This window comes from Lissotriton vulgaris, chromosome 10, assembly GCF_964263255.1.
Source record: "Lissotriton vulgaris chromosome 10, aLisVul1.2, whole genome shotgun sequence".
NCBI lineage: Eukaryota > Metazoa > Chordata > Amphibia > Caudata > Salamandridae > Lissotriton > Lissotriton vulgaris.
This window is the reverse complement of record NC_141698.1, coordinates 267,382,053-267,403,492: the sequence shown is the minus strand read 5'-3', so window position 1 is coordinate 267,403,492 and position 21,440 is coordinate 267,382,053. Positions and strand designations below refer to the sequence as shown.

Here is a 21,440-nt window from a genome sequence, read left to right as displayed (position 1 = left end):
CCTTCCCTTGTCTTTAAAAGAAAGATGTGGCCCTGTGTCTATTTAACAAGCATTTGCAATGCAATAGGTGTCACATTTACGAGAGTTTGAGCTACTGACATTGTAAATGACAATGCTTTTATTTATTTGTTGTTTTTAAAACAGATAAATAAAAGTCATTGTCATTTACAATGGCAATATAAACTCCCGCAATTGCAAGACTGATTGCATTGCAAATGCTTTCGGGCCATGCTATAAAAAATGTAAAGAAAATTGTGACCTATAGCATTGTAAATGCGTTTGGCGCCCGTGATATAAATGTTTTTTAAAAGCATTAGGAAAGAATGTGTTCTGCCTCCTCCTCTCCGCCCACCCCCGGCTGCTCTCGCCAGCTCCCCGCCTGGCCAACACCCTCGCGTGCTGCTGCGGGAGCCGGCCTTTCATTCTGGTATGCCCACTCCTCCGTCCACACATGGATGCTGTAGCCGATTGTGCGGGCCTCAGGGAAGTGCGATGGCACTACCCCCCTCCTTCTTGCTGCAGAGGAGTGCGACTGAGATGGGGTTTAGGACCCCTGAAACCACTTATAGTGGGCTCAATGGTGCTCCCCAACTTCGTCTTTTGCAGGGCCCGGAGATGGGGTCCCCCGACCCTGAAACCTCATCGCCGGGGAGGCAATGGCACTCCCCAACTTTATTTTTCGTCGGGGCCCTGGCTGGGCTCCCTGATATCACCTTCTATTGAGGGTAGCCCCCGGAACCTGACGCTACCCGGAGGCACATCGGAGGAGACTGGCAGCGGAGCCCCACATGATCCGTTGTCGGTCCTATTAAAGATCAAAGGTCGCCTACCTTCTGGGGAGCATATCTCGGCCCCGTGGGGACAATTTCGACAATTTTGGCCTCTTCTCACTCCTGGTGGCCAGCTCTAGCCACCTGGAGCCCTTTTCGCCACCCTTCTGGCCTTCAAGAGGGTGAACTCAGCAAGGAGTGGTCTTTACTGGCTCCCTGCGCCAGACTTTCACCTGGCTCTCCTTCTGGGCCTCTCTTCTCCTTGCACAGAGGCCCAGGCTTCCTCTTCCTTGTATCCCTCAAAGGCGCAGCCCAGAGTCTTGGGGCATTCAGGGGGTTCCTCCTTCCAACTGCCCATGGTGCCAGTCTCCAGCACCCGTCTTCCTCAGCAGGACCACACCCCAAAGAAAGCTTCTCTTCCAGTGCACAACTTTTGTAAAAGAAATTAGAGGGGGCTGGCAGGAATGCACTTCTGCCCTATCCTGCAGTGACACACCACCTCTCTGCCCCTGATCCCTCCTTCCTGCATAGGCATCTGGGATACTTCAAGATGGCATAGTCGAGAGGTCTCATGCCACATGGTCCCTGAAAAGCCCCCTTAACCCCCTGCTGACTTCAAGGCCCTGGTCCGGAGCAGGCCTGGTGCATGGCACCGGGTGGCAGCTGCTGATTGATGCCCTGCAGCTTCACCCAAACTCTCCCTCTTGGAGAGAAGACCTTCGACCTTGGGAATGCTTGCAGTGAAGGGCTAGGCTTCTAATGCTACAGCTTGGGGAAGAAGGTAATTAATCCAGCCTGGCAGGGCCATACCCAGCCGGGCTCTGGTTCTGAGCGGAGTCACAGGAATATGACATTTCTGTATTACCCATAAGCAGTACAGATATGGCATTGGACATAGCAGAAGGAAAATGCTAGTTACCAGTATGCATCTGTTCTTGGCATGTAGAGCTGCAGAGTTGTACACTTAGCATTAGATCGCCACCTGGTGTTGGGCTCGGATGATTGCATGTTGTTGTCTTGGAAGAAGTCTTTGTAGTCACGAGATAGCTGACTCCCCCTTTGGACGACAGCGCGCATGGGTATCGGCTCCATCCTTAGATTGTTTTTCGCCATGATGGGAAATGATGGAGTTAGTAGAAAGAAAGAAGAGATATCCATGTGTGTATATCTAATTAAGATGGAACTGGAACAGATACAGGTCCCGGGGAGTTGGGTGGGCGTGTGAGACTCTGCAGCTCTACATACCAAGAACAGATGCATACTGGTAAGTAGCATTTTCCGTTCGGGCATATAAGCTGAAGATCTCACACTGAGCATAGATTATATAGCAGTATCTCCCCTAGCGGTGGTCGCCTGTATCTGTTGCAGTAGTTTGAAATAGAGTTTTGAGGACAGCTTGGCCTACGACAGGTTGCTGCTTGGCTTGCACATCAACACAGTAGTGTTTAGTGAAAGTATGTGTTGTAGACCATGTTGCTGCCTTACATATGTCTTCCAAGGAATCTTCCCTAAGAAAGCCATAGAGGCTCCTAGTTTGCGCGTGGAATGCGCCCTAGGAGGAATAGTTAGTATACGCTTTGTTTTTTATTTATTTATGATAGCATATTTGAATGCATTTGACAATCCACCTTGCAACTCCCGCTTTAGATATGGGGTTGCCTTTATGTGGTGGAGAGAAAGCTACATACAATTGTTTTGTTTTACGGAATGCTTTGGTTCTATCAAGGTAATAGAGAAGAGCCCTTTTAACGTCTAGGGTGTATAGAGCTCTTTCTGCCACAGAGTCTGGGTTTTGGAAAAACACCGGTAACTCTACAGATTGGTTTAAATGGAATGGAATGATTTTTGGTAGAAATTTAGGATTAGTTCTTAGAACCACTTTATTACGGTGTAATTGTAAAAATGGTTCTTGTATAGTGAAAGCCTGAATTCCACTAACTCTCCTAAGAGAGGTAATAGCCACAAGAAAAGCTGTTTTCCATGTGAGGAATTGCAGTTCACATTTGTGTAAAGGTTCAAAAGGGGGTCCCATGAGCCTGGTAAGAACAATATTTAGGCTCCACACTGGAGAGGGTGGTAACCTGGGAGTAATGATTCTTTTTAATCATTCCATAAATGCTTTAATAGCAGGCACTCTGAATAAAGACAGATGTTGTCTATTTTGTAAGTATGCTGCACTTGCTGCAAAATGTAGGCGTATAGATGAATATGCCAAGTTACATCTTTGTAAATGTAGAAGATAGCAAATTATATTTTGGATGGAAGCATCTAGAGGATCAATTTGGTTATTGTTGCAGTAAATGGCAAATCTTTTCCATTTAGCAGCATAGCAAGCTCTAGTAGTAGGTCTCCTGGCTTCTTTAATGATATTCATACAGTCTGGTGGTAGGTTAAGGTAACCAAACTCTACGACTTCAGTAGCCAGATCGCCAGATTCAGTTGGCTTGGATCTGGATGTCTGATTTCTCTATGGTTCTGCGTTAGCATGGATGGTGTTAGACAAAGTTTTTGGTGTGGAACTAGGGATAGTTCTAGCAGTGTTGACGTGCCCATGTGGGAGCTACTAAAATCAGTTTGAGCGACTGCTGTCGTAGCTTGCGCATTATTAGTGGTATTAGTGGTAGTGGCGGAAAAGCGTACGCAAATCTGCCTGACCAGTTCATCCATATCGCATTGCTCTTTGACAGCGGGTGTGGAAACCTGGCGGCGAAGGTTGGGCATTTTGCGTTTTCGTGTGTGGCGAACAGCTCTATGTCTGGGTGACACCACTTGTGAAAGAATGGTAGAAGAACTTGCGGATGTAGTTCACACTCGGGAATCTGTTGTGTCTGTCAACTTAACAGATCTGCTATCTGATTGTGAACTCCTGGAAGGTGTTCTGTTAACAGATATATGTTTTGTGGAATGGCCCATCTCCAAATGTTTTGTGCAAGCTGGGACAGTTGTATAGAGTGAGTCCCCCCCTATTTTTGTATATAGTACATGGCTGTCATGTTGTCCGACCGGATTAAGACAGCTTTGTTTTGTACTTGTACTTGGAAAGGTTTGAGCGCTAGGAATATTGCTAGCAGCTCCAGGTGGTTGATATGGAGTGCTTTTTGTTGAGTGGTCCATTGCCCTTGAGTTGTATGATGTAAGAGATGGGCTCCCCATCCTGTGAGAGATGTGTCTGCTGTAAGTACTATTTGTGGAACAAGGTTCGAGGAACAGCCGCCCTTTTGTCAAGTTTTTGGTGTTCCACCACTGCAGAAAGCGATGTGTGCGGCTGTCCACCAACACCAGGTCTGTCAGTTGTCCTTGAGCCTGGTTCCACTGTTGTGCTAGACATTCTTGTAACGGGCGCATTTGCAGTCTTGCATATTGTACAATAAAAATGCAAGATGCCATCCTGCTTATTAGTCTCATGAACACTCTGGCTGGGAGAGAGTGTTGATGTTGAAATTTTGTGACTAAGGCTTGAATGCTCTGTATTCTTGCTGGACTAGGATACACTAGAGCTGTAGATGTGTTTATTGTAGCCCTTAGGTATTGATGTACATGAGAGGGCTGTAGATGCGACTTGGTGTAGTTGATTATGAACCCTAAGTCGTGCAATGTTTGAATTGTCTGAGATGTGTGTTGGACACACTGATTGAAAGACTTGGCTTTTATGAGCCAATCGTCTAGATATGGGAAGACATGCATATGTTGTCTTCTGAGATGTGCTGCTACTACTGCTAGGCACTCTGTGAACACTCTTGGTGCAGTTGTGACCCTGAATGGAAGGACTTTGAAATGATAATGCTGTCCTTACAGTACAAACCTCAGATACATCCTGTGAGAAGGATGTATAGGAATGTGAAAGTAGGGGTCCTTTAGATCTAGTGTTGTAAGGAAGTCGCCTTGTTGCAATAATGGGAACAGTTGTTGTATAGTGATCATATGAAAATGCTCCGAGTGTATATAGCAATTGAGGGGCCTGAGGTTGAGAAATGGTCTTAGTGTCCCGTCCTTTTTGGGTATTAGGAAATGCAGCGAGTAAACCCCTGTTCCTTGATGTTGTAAAGGAACCATTTCTATTGCGTTTTTCTGAAGAAGTGATAGAACTTCTTGTTTGAGCAGCGTAAGATGTTCTGCAGACATTGGACGCTGCTTGGGTGGTAAGTGTGAAGGGGTAGCTGTAAGTTCAAGGCAGTAGCCATACTGGATAATTTGTCTTACCCACTTGTCTGTTGTAATGGAATTCCAGATGGGTTGGAACTGTGTTAATCTGCCCCCCCACAGGAGTGGAATGCTGTTGGGGGAACAGAGGAAAGTCACTGTTTTGTGTTGGAAGAGGTTCGATTATTGTTATTCCCTCGACCTCTTCCCTTATTGTTGTTGCCTCTATAGCCTCCTCTAAAATATCCTTTATTGGAGGATGTTTGTGTATTGGATTTAAAGGAAGCTGAATTGTCTGCTCCAGCTTGTTTGGAGCCTCCTCTATAGAAGGAGCGACAAAAGGAACCTTTATCTTGGGTGGATTGTAGAGTACCCATAGATTTGGCTGTCTCAGTCTCTTTCTTCATTTTCTCTAGTGTTGTGTCTACCTCTGGTCCAAACAGTTGTTGTTTGTTGAAAGGCTGATTTAAGATGGTAGTTTGCACTTCCTGCTTAAATCCTGAAATGCGTAGCCACGCATGACGTCTAAGTAGGACACTAGTGTTTATAGCTCTAGATGCAGTGTGTGCTACATCAAGTGCACACTTGATTGAGACATTTGAAATTAACTTGCCTTCTTGTATAAGGTCATTTACCTGCACTTTATTCTGATCAGGTAGATGTTGTAATAGTGTTTCTAACTGATCATAGTGAGCCCTGTCATATCTTGCAAGGAGGACTTGTGTGTTAGCTATACCCCATGTATTGCTAGCTTCTGCAGCTATCCTTTTGCCTGAAGCATCTATCACCTTAGATTCTCTAAGGGCAGTTGTCCTTTAATGTAGGCAGGATCCCCAGGATCAGGTCTGTACTTCTTTTCTATTCTTGGGTTTAGAATCCTAGCACGTACAGGATCTTTAAATACCTCTGGAGCATGTTTAATGACCCTTTTAATCATAGGAAGAATTTGAACTGACCTTTGTGATTGTTCAAAAGTATCTAATAAAAAGTCTTCCTCTGCCTCATCTGAATGCATGGTGACCCCATGGTAGATGGCATCCCTATTCAGTAAATGTCCAAAACCAATATTGTCTTCTGGGGGAGAAGGTTTGGATGGATATGTGTGTGGGTCAAGAATATCTGGCACATCCTGTGGGTTTGGTTACTCCCAGTCTGGATCATCACTAGGGTAGGGAAAAGGCTCATCTGGGTCTGCCCCTCCCCCCATGCTATACTCATCATCATTTTGAGGTATATGTGGTGAAGAATGAGGAGGAGAATATTCAGGAGAACTTGGAGGTGAAATGTTAAGAGGAAGGGGAGATGAAGAAGAAGGAATAACAGGAGAAGAAGGGTGCAAAGGAGATGTGGCAGAGTCCTCCTTTTTGACAGGCACTGCAGGTGTAGGTGCTGTGTCTGATTTCCTCTTCCTGTGTGTTGTAGTGGATACATGACCAGACTTTGGATCAATGTAGATCATCTTTTGTAGAGGATCAGGTTGGAAAAGGTCTTCTTGCGGAACAGCTGCAGGCGCCGATTTTTCGGTTCCGGGCATGGTTGTTGCTTATCTTTAGCCTTAGGAGCTGTGATAGGATCCTTTGGCATAGTTTTTGGCATCAAAGGTATTGTCTCCTGAGCCGAAGGCTGTTTCGAGGGCTTGAGCGCATCGGAATGAGGCCTTGTAGATGTTGGTACCGAAGTCATTGGCTTCGGAGTGGAAGCTGGTTTCGTCGGTTTTGAGGCGTCAGAAGCAGGCTTCATAGTTTTGTCCCTGGAAGTCGACAGTTTTGGAACCGGGGCTTCTTTCGGTTTCGGTGCCGAGGGGGCTGGTGGGATCGGCAATTGCGGTTTGCTCGGTATCGAGCTACCGGAAGGATTGAGTATTTTCTTCGGAGCTGGGCTCGATGGCGGGGCTTTCGAAGTGTTTTTTCGATCGCGACTGGGCCCTGGAGGCGGAGTCTTGATCTTTGCCTTCGATTTGGGTGCTGGGTATGGGGCAGAGGCAGTAGTACTCCCGCGTTGACCTGATGGTATGGAGTCATCTGAGTCGTCTGCCCCAGATACAATTTGGAGATTGTCTGAATCTTCTTCTGCAACGAGCGGAGCTTCTTCGTCAAAGTAATCCACCGGTTCCGGAGCCGATCTCTGCATGTCGTGTCGACGGGCTCTCCGATTTCGAATTGTCTTTTTTGATCGAAAGGGTACACAGGCTGTACAGCTTGACTCGTCGTGTTCTGGCGATAAGCACATGTTATAGACCTCGTGATGGTCACTGTGTGGAAACTTTGCTCACACTCGGGGCATCGTTTGAATGGCGTCCTTTCCATGGGTTGAAGGCCTCACGGCGTGGATAGGCCAAAAGGCCCGCGTCGACGACCGGAATCGAACAGATGAAGCCGAGTCGATGATTGTTGATATCGGAAGTTGTTTGTAAAAAAAATTCGCGTCGAACTACCATTAAAGGTAGATTTCGAACCGGAGTGGAAAAGTTACATCCGAACCCAGTGGCGGAAAAAAACAATCTAAGGATGGAGCCGATGCCCATGCACACTGTTTACCAAAGTAGGAGTCACCTATCTCGTGACTACAAAGACTTCTTCCAAGACGACAACAACATGCAATCATCTGAGCCCAACACCAGGTGGCGATCTAATGCTCAGTGTGAGATCTGCAGCTCATATGCCTCAAACTGGTTATTTCACACAACTTACAGTGTACTTTGGTGCCTGTCTGGAGTTTGTAGGCCATACGGAGCTGAAACTACCCCATGTGATCTCTGTCTCCATAGGAGAATAATGGAATGTTCCTACAGTGAAACAGTAAAGCACCCTTACTATCCCTGACGTATCTCCCCACCTTATAAAGGCTATTCCATCTCATCACCCAACTCTGCATATTCCCTTCCACACCATTCTATCTGTACAAGCTACGGGGTTGCACACAACAGAGTTTCTCCCGCACAACCTTTACACCCGTGTACACATGTATCTACATGTATCAGTCCAGTGCCCCTTACCGTGGTTGCAGCGCAGAGGCCTTATAACACAAGGCGGACACCGGTGGAACCCACATGCAGTCCATTTTATCATGAGTTTACCATGGGTGAGTCCCAACTTAAGACGCTCTCCCTGAGTAAACGCTTCAAAATCAGGTGTTCAAAAAGCGAAAATTCCGGGCAGCTCAAATGGTTAGAATCACCTTCTCACACTAAAAGTATTTTTCTTCTGTAGTATTGGAGAGCATTTTTTCTTGTTGATGGTGAATGCCAGCAGGCACTAGTACATCTATGTTTCTCTGAATACTGTGCTGAAACTCCTTTAAGGAACTCTCTCTGAACAGTCAGTGGTTCAAATAATGGTAAACACTAATGGATCCACTTTTTAGATGGGTGGCCAGCACCACCAACGTTGCTGTAAAAAGCCTTGCTGCTTACTTTATCCCAAGTGATAACACCTTAAATGGGTAATGAACCTCTTTCATGACAACTTGAAGAACTTTTCAAGTCTTGTCTTGGGACCAGGAGGTACACCAAATATACATCAGAGCCTCCACCGAAGATGACCCTCATCTGTAAGAAATTAGATTGCTATTTGGGAAGGGGGGTTTGACTACTCATCACAAGGAATAATCACAACACTTGTCAGAGTGAGCCCTCAAAGTCACTAAATTAACCTGAGCCCAACCCCCTGGTATCTATGGCTCAAAGAAGAAAGGCTCAAATTAGGGCAATGTGTAAAGTATTCATATTTTTTTAAAACTTTTATTTTATTTAGTCCTCATTCTACAAAACATGCTCGTAAATCAAGAATGTAAAGCCGGTCGGTCCGATAAACTACAGCCCAGTATAAGAAGAGAAAAGAAGAAGTCCGGTCTCTTCTCATTGAAGGATGTAAGGATTTTTCCCACTGGCACTTTTTTCAACAGGGCTTATCGGTAATGACCAAGGCTCCTCCTCTTCAATGGGCCATTCACACCTAGGCTTGGCTAGTTTTCCAACGTTTCGGCCAAACAAGCAGATTCATAATCATTGGACCACTAAGTATAGTAAATATAGAACTAGCAAAAGCAAGTGTGTCCACGAAAGGAGAGAAGACAGAGAACATATGCCCGTAAAGGATAACTCTAATTGTGTTAAAAAAAAAAACAAATGACAGAGACTATTCAAACAAACTATGTGAAGGCAAAAAGTGTGAACCAGCTATCCCATAGATCCCAGAATTTTGTTTTTTTGGCCCTTTTGCTTGCTCGATCAAGGGTTGAAATGTGTTGTACCGAGCTTATCCATTCTGATTTAGTGGGTGAAACGGGTGAGATCCATTTAATGCAAATCTCCCTTTGTGCCAAAAGAATCAAGACAAATAGTAAAACCTTCTGGTTTCTTGAGAAAGCCATATTTTCAATCTAATTTGCAATTACCCTAAAGATAACAGTAGATGATGTTAGACCAACTTTTCTACCCAGAATTTCAGAGATTATATTTCTCATGTGAACACAGAAGAGCTTGATCGAAGGACATTGACAGAACATGTGAACCTCGTTTACATTGATGTCATCACACTTCAGGCACTTCTTTGTCACTCCATTCCCCAGTTTAGAAAGTTTCAAGGGCGTCCGGTGTGCTTTGTGAAGAGTGAAAAGATGATTTCTTTTTAGAGGGGCAGCTTTCACATATGACCAAAGGGTAGACATGGATACTTGCCCGAGAATTTCGAGGTCATCACCCGGCATGCCCTTCTTCCAACTCTCTGTAAATAGGTTTGATTTTTTATCTCCAATCTCGATCATTTGCCAGTACCATACTGCTACTTCATTTTGTGATGGTCTTGTACAAATTGCTTTTATCAAGTCCCTGTTCCCGACTAATTTGTTACTCATTGATTTTGTCCAGCCAAGAATTTGCAGATATTTAAATCTTGATTTTTTTGTTTGAATATCTTTTATTGCATTTCTTATTTGGATTGCATAACATATCAAAGTATCTTCAATGAAACATATCGTTACAGGTTGTAATCAAGTAAAAACATACTGTAGCAACAACAAGTTTGCTGCGATGGTATTATTCATGCTCCATATTGTACAAATCAAATGCATGGCCTAAGGCACTTATACCTATGAATCAGTCTTCCGAGAAGTGGAAGGCACGTGTAAAAATAATAAGGAAGATACAATTCAAAATAAATCAGTGCCACATTGCCTAAGGTGCCGAGAGGTGTAGAGGACACATGAAATAAAAAAAGTGCAAGGTATGTATGGCATCGTGGTCTATCCAGTCATTTGTTCTAGCAGCCGGTGATCCTGTCTCAATGGTGTATTTTCAGTCATACGCCTCTAGTAATGTGTATCATCATATAGTTATAGAATCAGTGTAACAGAATCCACTCAAATAGTCATCGGGGCGAGCCCAAAGGGGTACTTGTACAATTCAATATTCAGAACAATGTAACTTTCTTCAAAAACTGCAACAAGAACTTAATAAATGATAATAACATAAAATATAAGAAATCAAAAGAAAAGAAACAAAAGAGAGGCTGGTTGTCAATGTTGTGCTACTGCTAATATATAGTGTCTAGTGCGTAATGTGACTATTCTGGGAAGCAGGAGAACACGCAGGTGGCGCGGTCCGAGGAAGGGGGGGGGGGCATCTAGAAGGTGCAAAGGGTCAACAACGGTCCCAGCGCCTGCAGTGGCGCCGGCAGTGGGACTCCAGCATGCTAGGGACCGAGCTATCGAAATTCAATATGCGGGTATGTCAATGTTGCTCTGTCAAAGGCTATTCCCTCTGGTGGGATCTAGGCACAAGGCGATAGTCCTGAACTACTTCTTGTGGCAGTGTCTCGCTCGAAGGCTGGGTCAAAGGGAGTGCATCTATGCGATGCCGCATTGGAGGCATGCACGGTGAAAGGCAGCTGAGGTGTCATCCCAGGACTGTGCTATGGGATATGCACGTCGTCCTGCCGTTTCTTCCCTATGCAGTATTATGCTTTCCGCTCTTTCCGCCCAATTATCAAAAGAGCTATGCCAATGCGCCGCCTGTGGGAGCTCGCAGTTTTTCCAGCGTTTAGTTATTAACCTTTTCACCGTGATTAAAACAAGGTCCCAAAATCTATTGGGAACTTTTGTCTGCTTCGTCCTTTGTATAGACCTAGTATGCATGTCTCTCATGTGTATTGCAGTTCCCCACTCACTCCTGCAGCCAAGGAGGCTGTCACTGCACGCCAGTAGCCGTGCAGCGAGGGGCAGGACCAAAGCATGTGCAAAAGATCTGCAGCAACTAGTGCGAATCTTGGGCATGCAGTCGTTGTGAGCCCGAAGTAGCGGTTGATCTTGTCTGGAGACAGATATGCACGGTGTATGATGTAGAATTCAATGAGTTTAAAGCGGGAGTTGTGCTGTATATTTGTTGCTCCAGCCAATACCACCGCCCATTCCTTGTCCGTCCATTCCCGTCCCCTGTCCTCCGCCCACCTGTCCCGCAGGCGTTGGGAAGAAAATTGTGTGTGGATGTGGAGGGCCTGCGCTAGCCGGTGCACCACGTGGGACCCGTTCCCCATGACGTGCAAATATTGTATCAGCAAGGGGGCGCTAGGTGGCGCCAGACCAAGATGGCCGACCTTTAGCGAAGCTCTCGCCTGGCCGAGCACTTTATTATCCTTAAGTGACATCCTGCCCCAATTAAACCCCTCAAAAACGACCTGGCTGTCACCGCAAAGCTACGAGGCACACAGCAATACCAAACTCGCCTGCCTGCTGTATCCTGACTCCACGTCGCTGACTTCGAATCCTGCCCGCGGACTCTGGTGGTGGGCTGATGTGACTGCCTGCCGGAGGAGACGCGCTAGGAGAGACCGGAGATCTTCGGCCTGCAAGGGGAGAGCTGCCTCGTGCTGCGGGGGAGCCGCCGGAGTGCTGCTGCACCACACGCCAGCCCCAGAAGACTCGCCCCGCTGCTGACCTCGACCCATCGCGGTGAGACTCTCCCCTCCCTGCCACATCCCGCGCTGGTCGAGCGAGTAGCTACACAGCGGAGCGGGAGGAAGGCACCACCTGAGGCGGGCGCCGCTACGCCGCACACAGCGCTTATTGCCTCGAAGCACCCCACTGCACGGAAAACGAACGTGCGGCAGCGCGGTGCCTGTGGCCTTGACCCCTGCAGAAGATCCTGATTCAGGTGGGGCCGGAGAGTGCAGCGGGCCCGCCATTGCAGAAGATGAGATCAGGAACAGCTGCCATCTTGCCCCTTGCTCAGACGGGCCGCCGGTAGTGCTGCTGGGCCTCTTGACACACTCTTTGCGACTCACCCTGTAAGAACTAGGGGGACGCGCAGACTCTGGCTCAGGGATTCGCCAAGACGCCCCCCCATCGCCTACTAGATGCGGAGGTGGCCCACGTGTCGCAGGTCACAATAAGCTGCACCCCTGTAGTGCGTCTCCCGGGGGGGGGTAGCTGCAGGTGACCCCAACAACAACTTACAGCCCGCCGCCAAGAACCCGGACGACTACCCATCAGCTGCCTTCTGGGGCGCCACCCCTTGCCTCAGCGGGCGCATTTCTAACTTGCAGCGGGCTGCTGCCATCGAAACCCTTTGCGTCTTCACCACCTTCCGGAAGGGAGGCTGCCCGCGCTCCTACAGATGTTGCCATTACTGCCCTTCAACCCAGTTAGTGCCTGTGCACCGAAACCCGGCTGCTGAGAGATAAAAGGCACCCATACCAGCCAGACCATCACAAACTTGCCACTCTCCATGTGCCCCGGAAAATCTTCCGCACTACGATCCTTCCACCGCACCTAATGATGGGCCGGAACGAGGCCAAACAATCAAAAACCCCCTTTGAAGCACAGAAGACCCCCAGATCCCAATCTGTGGAAAATGGGTAATCCGCGGAAGTTTGGAAAGCGCTTCTTCTCAGCATGAAGCAGAGCCTAACATCTATAGACTCGAAGATAGACACTCTCAACATGAGAATGGACACTGTGGTCTCAAAACTCGGACAAAACAAGACACGCATTAAAGTAGCGGAAAGCAGGATTTCGGACCTAGAAGATGGCGCCACTACCAATGGGCAACATATTACGCAAATGGACAAACTGCTCAAAGTCATAGCAGACAAAAATGAGGACTTAGAAGCTAGGTCTCGAAGAAATAACGTGCGCATTTTGGGCCTGGCGGAATCCACCAATACTGGCAAAATGGAGGACTTTGTGGAAAACCTAGTAGTGGGAATCTTCGGGAGAGAATCCTTCTCGCCTCACTTCATTGTGGAACGCGCACATAGGTCCCTTGCGCCCCGCCCTCCCCCTGGAGCGACTCAGAGGCCCATTATAGCCCGATTCCTCAACTACCGCGACCGTGACACCGTCCTGCGCCTGGCACGTGAGAGAGGGCAGGTCCAACATGAAAACACAACACTATCATTCTTCCTGGACTTCACTCCGTTGGTGCAGGAAGCAAGTTCGCAGGAGTCAAATAGAAACTCCAGACCCAGGAAATCCCTTATGCAATGCTCTATCCTGCCAAGCTAAAAATTAGCCACCAGAGGAAACAGTTTTTCTTTACCACCCCGCAGCAGGCAGAAGACTACCTCAAACAACACAAAAAGGCGGCGTCCAGGGAACAGGCAGACCAACCCCGCTCCAGATCACAGTCGCCCATGTCCCAGCAGGATTGACTTACAAGTTTGCAGATTACAAGATAGAACATTCTTACGAACACTCAGGCGGTGACGGACTACTCCATTACTGGTGATGTATACAAGGGGACATTAGTTCTATGATCTATGAACTACATGTTTCTCGGCCGCCCACCTCCGTCCCACGGTTGGGCTACCTAGCTCCTTGCGCAGGTGCCTGTGGGTGCAAGTAGGGAGGTGGAAGGGCAGGTCTGGCGCCCCTAGTGACTTCATCCCCCTAAGGGCGAACCCCTGGTACCCCTCCCCCTTTTGGGCGGGGGATATCTGTTTTTTTTTGCAAAGTTGTCACTTATGTTGGGTGGGCATCAAGTTGGGGACGCCGGAGTGGGTGGGGGATACTTAGCCTTCCTTATTGTATTGCTAGAAACCAAAGATAAGACTTACAGCTGTTATGATATATTGACCGCTACACATTACCATGGGGATGACAGGTGACGCACAGGCACTCCGACGCATTGAGGTGGTCTCGTGGAATGTCCGAGGGCTCAATGATCCCAGGAAGAAGAGACGAATATTGGGGTACCTGGACAGACACGGGATAACCGTTGCCATGCTACAAGAAACGCACCTAGTGCCTGGGGACACCCCCCAATTCGCAACACGCTGGGCCTCGTGCCGCGTGTTTGCCTCCTACTCCACTTATTCCAGAGGGGTGACTATTTTAATCAAAAAGGGAGTGGAGTTTACGCCATTGGGAACAGACACGGACGCGGACGGCAGATTCTGCATGGTCTGGGGGAGACAATTATCACATACTGTTCTCGTTGCATGTTATTACAAGCCTAACGTTGACAATCCCAACGCCCTAATGGTATTATGAGGAAAAATACAAGCACTGGACATTACACATGTCATACTTGGGGGAGATTTTAACACAGAGCTGTACCCTTCTGCAGACAGGTCCCACCCCCTCCCGGGGCACTACACGACCACACAAAGAACGCTTAGGGACATTGTGGAAGAACACTACCTACTGGACACATGGAGGCACAAACACCCCGCAGTCAGGCAGGGCACTCACCACTCAGCGGTACACTCCACCTGGGTGCGCTTAGATTATGTTTTCTTGACAGCTGGGCTAACTAATTGGCTAGCACAGGCGACACATCTGGCCCGCACATTCTCAGATCACTCTCCAGTCCTCGTAGAACTCCAAATCCCTGTTGACTGTTCCCCCTATCTGAACTGGCGGCTCAACCCCTCACACCTCCATGACTCGGCCTTTAGGGACGAACTAGAACAAGAAATTCAGGAATTCTTTGAACGTAACTTAACTTCAGTGGCTAGCATCACAACGGTGTGGGAGGCATTCAAAGTCACCATGCGGAGCTGGTGCATTGCAAAAGGGGGGGGGGAATTCTTAAATCCCTAAGGGGGGACCTTAGGAAGCTAGAAACTGAACTACGTGCCCTGGAACATGCACATGGACATGACTCACAGAGCCACGACATCAAAGCCCATATGAGGGACAAGTTAACTGAGTACGAAACTGTGGCTGATAGGGAGTGTAAATTCCGGGGGAAGCCGCACACTGCACGCATATATGGAAAATGGGACCGCCCGGGAAAAGCCTTGGCATCCTCAGTTAGACCCCCTCGGTTTGTCAACTATGTCACTGTAATACACGACGAGCAGGGTACCGTGTATAGGAACTTAGTGGATCAGCTCAGAGTTTTCAAAGAGTACTATACTGCTCTCTACACCTCCCTTAGGAACATGCTACTCGACTTAGACACTTACCTAGACGACACCGCCATTGCCTGGCTGGGTCCGACCCAACAGATATTTCTCAATCTGGAACTAGAGCTCGATGACATTACTGACGCTATCATGGCGACAAAGTCCGGAAGGGCCCCTGGATCGGATGGCCTTCTGATTGACTTTTATAAAACATACGCCCATATACTTGCCACCATTCTTAAACAAGTCTACTATGCGGCTCTGAAGGAGGGCAGGCTACCCAGCCCCATGCGCCAAGCCCTGATCACATCCCTACTCAAACCTGGCAAGCCCCCTGAACAGTGCAATTCCTACCGGCCCTTGTCCTTATTGAACTCCGATATCAAAATTCTCGTGAAAGTCCTCGCTACGCACCTTAATTTATTGATGGAAAGGCTTGTACTGCCGGACCAAGCAGGATTCGCCCCTAATCGCGCGACAACCCACAACCTACGTACGCTCCACGCGGTCTTACAAGATATTGATCCCAACTGCGAGGCTGCCGCCACATTCCTGGACGCCACCAAGGCGTTCGATTCGCACGTGTGGGATTACTTGTTGGTCTTGATGGAGCGTATGGGGATGCCCTTTAGCTTTCTAGACTGGGTTCGACTACTATATTGTCAACCCACTTCTACCGTACTACTGAATGGGACACGATCTACCCCATTCAACATTCGCAGAGGCACCCTGCAGGGATGCCCATTATCCCCAATCCTCTTTGCACTGGCAATAGAACCATTAGCTGCCAAACTCCGCCAGCACCATAATCACCGGGCACAAATCTACCAGGAAAGGCAGTTACTCATCTCACTATACGCAGATGACATTACGCTTTATGTTAAGAGGCCTCATGATAACCTGAACCCAATATTGCGCGAAATCACGAGATTTGGCGGCGTTGCAGGGGTACAAATAAACTGGTCCAAGTCGGCGGTATTTCCCCTCACGGTCAAAACACAACTGTATCCGCTGGACTACCCCTGGTTTGGGAGACCGATGAGCTAAAATAGAACGGCATCCTTGTTACCAGACAAAGAAACACCTTGATCAGGGCCAACTACGGAACGGTCTTTGATAAAATCACGTATAATATTACCAGGTGGATACGCCTCCCGCTCTCAATGGTCGGCCGCATCTCCCTCATTAAGATGGTGGTGTTATCAAAATTTCTATACTTATTTACTAATATCCCATATAACACGGGGCAGCACTTTTTTCGCGCCCTGAGAGCTCTACTAACGAGGCTCATATGGGGAGGAAAGCAGGCCAGAATTAGCCTGGCTACACTGATGCTTCCGTACCATCAGGGTGGGTTTGAGGTTCCTAACTTTGAACATTATTATGACTGTGCTCAGAGTCACTTTGCCACCTATTGGTTCCACCTGCCACCGTATATTGCGCACCTAGCGGTTGAAGATGGTTCTATGAGATCTGAGATAGCCTCCGGATATGTCCACACAAAAGTACGGGAGAGAGACCGTGATCCGTCCACGGTCGACTGCACGGTGTTGGCGTGGAAACGCCTAGCCAGCGCCATGGGCGCATCGTTCCTATACTCACCTCTCATGACACTGACAAAAGACCCCCGATTGCAGATCACCCATGAGGAGATTGGGCGCAAGATGTTAACTAAGCTAGCATATCACACCTGGGGGGATCTGTATGTCCAGGGCCAATTCCGCACGGCTAACCAATTATTTGGGGAACAAACACCCACGATAATGGATATAGGTGAAGTAGTGTGGCTCACTGGTTAGAGGCGGCAGACCCGAGAGCAGAGGACGGCCCGGGACCAGGGTTCGATTCCCAGCGCGGCAGGTTTCTGGACCAGGGTCAGCGGACTCGATAATTCTCTCGCCTCGGTGCCCACTCTGATCAGCGATCACACTCGGCAACTCTGGGCATTAGCTTGCCTCATCTTCACTAACGGCCCCACCAGACCGCCGGGGATGCCTGGTCTCACCCTGGAGATACCCATTAAGGGACCATCTCTCAGGGAAGCCAGGAAGGGTTTCGCAGCGGTCGAAGCGCCTTGGGACCCTACGGGTAAGTAGTGCGCTATATAAATGCCAATACATACATACATATTTTCTTGTACACCCGACTTCACCAGAGCATACGAACCGCCACCCCAACTTCCTCGATGAGCCAGGCACATTTGCACCCCTACAAGCTCTCTTACAGAAAGACGCCCCGCAACACGTTGTATCACTCCTTTACAAACACGTACAGAATGCAAAGCTGACTACTACGCTACGAGCGTGCACAGACTGGGATGGCGATCTCGGCGAGCCTCTGACAGACGAGCAATGGGAGATTAGCTGCACTCAGACAAACGCAGTGACAGGCAACGCTCGACTACGCTTAGTTAATTTTAAGTTTCTACACCGTCTGTATTACACCCCGGCTAAGTTTTGTCGATTTCACTTACGAGATAATGACTGTTGCTATCGTTGTGGGAGGGAGGGAGGGAGCAGATTTTTTTCATCTGGCGTGGACTTGCCCTGCGGTTGCCAAATACTGGACTGAGGTCTTTACAGGCATATCTGACATGCTAGGTGTGGAGCTTGCACCGTGCCCGCTGGTGGCGCTGCTAGGCCTGGTGAACACCATCTCGACCACACACAAAAAGTTCCTGGCGATGAGCCTGCTCTTAGCCAAACGCCAGGTGGCGTGCAGGTGGGGTCGAGGCCGTGCCCCCAAATTCAAGGCATGGATGTCTACCATGACTACATGGCAAGACCAATTACATAACTATGCAGAGCTGCTGCCACACAAATCACGCCCTAAAGATATCTGGGGACCCCTCACAACCTACCTTCTCAAACAGCAAACAGATAATACAAGGGACTGGGAGGGGCAGATGATACGCCTACACTGGATACCCAGACGACCCACGGATCCCTCTAGGCACATTCACACATGTGAATCCTCATACCAGGCGTAATGTACGCAGACCAGCCACAACGCAGACTTTGTCCCACACACCCGAATGGAACGGCCAGACCGGACAAGGTACCTGTAAAGTCACATGACGCACTCCAGCACAACTGACCCTCGGGGACGAGTCGCCTTCGACTCTACTGCTAGACATCGCCACACCTGTCACATTGTCACCCACCAGCTGACGACTTACTATACAAGACACCTTGGTACAAGCATGCACGCGACCTATGGAGGGAGGGGGGGGCGTTGTTTACTTTGTTTACATGTATGACTTTCTGATCCTGCAGATGTAAGATATCCTGTATGGGAAGGTGCTAACTGCTTTTGCTGCTATCCGTTTACAGATTAGATGTACTTATTGAACTGATGTACCGTACCTTTAAACTACAATAAAGGTTTTTGAAAATCAAAAAATATATATATATTGTATCAGCAAATGGGTTGGCAGCTCTTCAGAAAGGTCGCCCCAGGTCCGTGTTAGTGTGCGTATGAGCGTAGCGTGTAGCAGTAACTGCCCTACCGGGAGGCCTGTGTCAGCAGCTAGCGTTCCAAAAGGGACCAACATCCCCTCTGCAAATGAATCTCCTGCAGATATTTAAATCTTGATACCAAGTTATTTGTTAAAGCAGAAAGGCACTGCCGTGGGATTAGCTCATTTTCTGCTACTAGTTCTCCCCATCTTACTATCCCAGCTGTGTAAAGTATTCATGCAGTACCAAAACAGCATTACAATTAAAATGCAAAATAATAAAAATTCCAAATTCAAATAGAAAAATAGATTAAAATGTAATAAAGAAAATGCTACTTACCAGTATGCATCTGTTCTTGGCATGTAGAGCAGCAGAGTTACACCACCTAGTGTTGGGCCTGGATGTTTGCAGTTTGTTTTGTTGTAGAAAAGTATTTGAGAGACACGGGATAGGTGACTCCTCCTTAGGATGATACTGCGCATGGGCATCGGCTCGATCCCCAGATTGTTTTTCGCCATTAGGGAAGTGATGGAGCTGTACAAGAGGTAGTGATGGCCATGTGATTTGTATCAATCAATCAATCAATCAATCAAAGACATTTATAAAGCGCACTACTCACCCGGAGGGTCTCAAGGCACATATGTGGGGGGGGGAGACTTGCCGCTACTGCTCGAACAGCCAGGTCTTGAGCTTCTTCCTGAAGGAGAGGTGGTCCTGGGTCAGGCGCAGGTGGGTCGGGAGGGAGTTCCAGGTCTTGGCGGCCAGGTAGGAGAAGGACCTTCCTCCTGTTGTCGCTCTTCAGATGCGGGGGACGGCGGCGAGGGCGTGGCTGGTTGATCGGAGATGGCGTTTGGGAGCTTAGAAGTTGAGGCGGTTGTTGAGGTAGCTCGGGCCTTGGTCGTGTAGGGCTTTGTGTGCGTGGGTGAGGAGACGGAAGGTGACTCTCTTGCTGACGGGGAGCCAGTGCAGGTCTCTCAGATGTCCGGAGATGTGGCTGCGTCGGGGGATGTCGAGGATGAGTCTGGCTGAGGCGTTCTGGATCCGCTGGAGTCTCTTCTGGAGCATGGCGGTGGTTCCGGCGTAGAGGGCGTTGCCGTAGTCCAGACGGCTGGTGACGAGGGCCTGGGTGACCGTCTTCCTGGTCTTGGTGGGGATCCATCTGAAGATCTTCCGTAGCATGCGCAGGATGTTGAAGCACGACGAGGAGACGGCGTTGACTTGTCTGGTCATGGAGAGGGAGGAGTCCAGGATGAAGCCCAGGTTGCGGGCGTGGTCTGTCGGTTTGGGTGCGGTGCCCAGGGCGAGGGGCCACCAGGAGTCGTCCCAGGCGGAGGGCGAGGAGCCCAGGATGAGGACTTCCGTCTTGTCAGAGTTCAGTTTCAGGCGGCTGGTCGTCATCCACTCGGCTACGTCTTTCATCCCTTCGTGAAGGTTGGCTCTGGCGGCGGCGGGGTCGTTGGTCAGGGAGAGGATCTAATTAAGATAATACTGGAGCGGATAAAGGTAGCCGGGGAGGCGGGTGGGCATGTGTAACTCTGCAACTCTACATGCCAAGAACAGATGCATACTGGTAAGTAGCATTTTCCGTTCGAGGCATATGAGCTGCAGATTACACACTATGCATAGATTGCATAGCAGTACCCACACCTAGCGGCGACCACCAGTATCTGTTACAGATGTTTTTAAACAGTGTTTTTAGTACAGCCTGGCCCACAGTGACTTGTTGTTTAGTTTGCACAGCTGCACAGCAATGCTTTGTGAATGTGTGCAGTGTAAGCCATGTAGCTGCTCTGCATAAGTCATCTAAGGGAATGTTCCCTAAGAATGCCATTTAAGCCCCTATCTTTCTTGTTGAGTAGGCTTTTGGAGGAATTGTTAACGTACGTTTTGCTTTTTGGTAACATATTTGTATGCATTTAATAATCCATCTGGCGATCCCTGATTTTGATATGTGGTTGCCTTTATGTGGCGGTGAAAAAGACACAAAAAGTTGTTTTGTTTTACGAAAGGGTTGTGCCCTTTCGATATAGTACAGCAGTGCTCTTTTGACGTCTAAGGTGTGTAGAGCTCTTTCTGCGACTGTTTGAGGCTGCGAGAAAAAAAACTGCCAGCTCAACTGATTGATTTAGATGGAATGGTGAAATGACTTTAGGAAGGAATTTAGGATTAGTACGAAGAACCACTTTGTTATGATGCATTTGCAAAAAAGGTTCTTGAATGGTAAATGCTTGTAGTTCACTAACCCTTCTGAGAGAAGTAATTGCTACTGGGAAAGCTACTTTCCAGGTTAGGAATTGCAATTCACATTTATGTAATGGTTCGAAGGGAGGACCCATTAACCTTGTAAGAACAATGTTCAGGTTCCACACTGGTGCTGGTGGCGTTCTGGGAGGAATTATTCTTCTGAGTCCTTCCATGAAAGCTTTAACCCCTTCACTGCGGCGGCTATTCTGCCGCAGTGCTAAGGGGGCGGGGCGGCCGCGCGGCGGGCCGTGCTGGTGACGGAACCGCTCCGTCACCAGCGTCGGTTGCGCTGTGCTTATGACGGAGCGGTTCCGTCATGGCCCCGCCCGCTCAATAGAACGCTCAGCGCAGGCGCGGAATTCGCGCCGCGCATGAGCGGCGGGCGGGCCATGACGGAACCGCTCCGTCATCAGCACAGCACCACCGCAGCTGATGACGGAGCAGTTCCGTCATCAGCACTTAAGGGGTTAATAGCTGGTACT

At 48.5% G+C, this 21,440-nt stretch overlaps 1 protein-coding gene across 1 annotated transcript in view; it reads right to left on the bottom strand.

Moving 5' to 3' along the window:
* The window catches only part of LOC147685096 (uncharacterized), a 1,199,247-nt gene that overhangs the window by 821,230 nt on the left and 356,577 nt on the right, over positions 1–21,440 (bottom strand). The window lies entirely within an intron of this gene.